Genomic DNA, 2,136 nt, shown 5'->3' with positions numbered 1-2,136 from the left:
TGTGTAAATGCGTGTGAACAGGTTAAATTCGTTAATATTGTTGTAAATATCTCGTTTAGTTGTTCCTGACAAACCAATATTGTTTATAGAGAATTAAGTCGTCTCACCTCAGCTGCAGTCTAATTGTTCGCTTTTTGATTGTGTTCGTTTATGGAGCGAGTCCATTGATATATGTCGACATTCATATTGGGCCAAAAGAAAAACGAGCTGTGATTAGCTTGACTGTTGCATGCTTGCGAGGGTGCATTAAGCCATGGAAGTGATGAAAAAATTCTTCCGACAAGGAGGCAAGTATGGTCTTGGATGTGCAACAGATGTATCATGTATCGCACCAGATGAGCTTGTCCGAAAATGGGATTGGAATCTTTTCCAGTGGAATATTTGGAGCTGACATAAATTCTGTCAGTGACGTATCTCATTCCTATTCAGTTGAAATGTTATCCAAGTCTAGAACTTTCTCAATACTGTTGAGATCACAAAAATGGGAAAGGGTGTCAGCCACAATATTCGTCTTGCCTGCTAAATAATGGATGTCAGCAAAATATTGTGTCAAAAAATCCATTTGATGAATTTCTCTGGGTGTAAGCAATCAGTGGTTTGTGGTCGGTGAAAATAGTGAATTGTCTCCCTTCTAACATGAAACAGAAATGTTTCACTACTAAGTACATAGTGTTGTGTAGGGGTACATATAAAGGATGATGAGAGTTCATATTGGGGACTTATAACGGTTTCATGTAATACAAATAACGGATGGTGATGACAATTCTGATGGGAAGATATTTATACATATTACGTCACGACGACTGTGACAATTCTTTGAGGTTTTGTATTAATACGGAATGCATGATATATATGATGCAACAGTTCTTATACACATATAGAGAGGAGGAGAGATACATAATCTTCGAAGGGTTACACAATGTTCATTATAAGATGATAAACACAATTACCTTTCGTTCGTGATGAAGGATGTGACACAAGACAACAGTTAAAAAACATAAATGGTGATTTCTTTATTCATCTGATCGGCCGGTCGATGACGTCAGGAATTCAAACTTGGATCTACATGGTCAATATTCTACTCTGCGCCTCTAAGGGACTCTCCTCTCCAACTATGTCAATTCTTGGCTGATCAACTGATTGACTAACTCTTTAACTCAGAGCCCATAGAATCCTATATTGAGAAATATCACTTGTTTATGACGTTAGAAGTGTTTTAAAACATGACTAATTTCACGTGGCTTTACATATGTTTGTGCAAACAAACTTTTAGCAAACAAAAGAATCCTCAATTCTAAGCTAACCTATTTTCAAACAATACATTTTTACTTTGCTTTGTCCATTCTTTTACTGACATATTTAATATTTAGATTTCTAAAAGAATTAACAATAGACTTGATTTCTAACATTCCATTTCTTAACCTTGCCTAGAGGGTTCGATTTTAGGTTTATCGTAATCTCATTTTCACTTATCTAGTATTCTTCTTATTTACATGGGAAGGGGCCAGCCTTTTTCATGTAACATATAGCAAGTAGTTCTCTACCGAAAACACTGTATTACACTGAGGAGTGCTCAGCTTAACAACAAAAAAAAAAAATGAAAAAAACAACCTCACTTAAGATAAGATTTTTCTGCAGCAACATGGCCGAGAAGCAGATCATTACCGACTCTGTAGAGAGCCTAATCTGGTTTAAAATGCCTGCATTCAACTTTCATAAACCACATATATGCTTTTTTTTTTTTCAAACAGGCTATTTCTGCTAATAGGAAAATCACTTCTTCAATCTAGAAGTACTTCTACGTTGTGGAAGTTTTGTCTGCAGAAATTGCTGAGGAAATTGAGAATATTTTTAAAGCACCTCTCGGAGACTATCTGTACAACACGTTTAAACAAGCCATCCTCAAATGAACAGGCACATCAGAGACTGCCAGGTTGAAATAGCTTTTTGGCTTATCCCTTGGTGGCCGAAAACCCTCCCAGCTCTTGAGGCAGATGAAAAGTTAACTTAGCAGATGCACCATGGACGATAACATCCTTCAACAATTATGGTTAGACAAATTGCTGCAACAACTGTCTCATACGCTGTCCATTTTTGTGCGAGACAAGGACCTTAAACAGGTAATGGTTATCGCCG

This window comes from Euprymna scolopes, chromosome 6 (assembly GCF_053919585.1).
Source record: "Euprymna scolopes isolate OS-2025 chromosome 6, ASM5391958v1, whole genome shotgun sequence".
NCBI lineage: Eukaryota > Metazoa > Mollusca > Cephalopoda > Sepiida > Sepiolidae > Euprymna > Euprymna scolopes.
Note: the sequence above shows the minus strand (reverse complement) of the source record.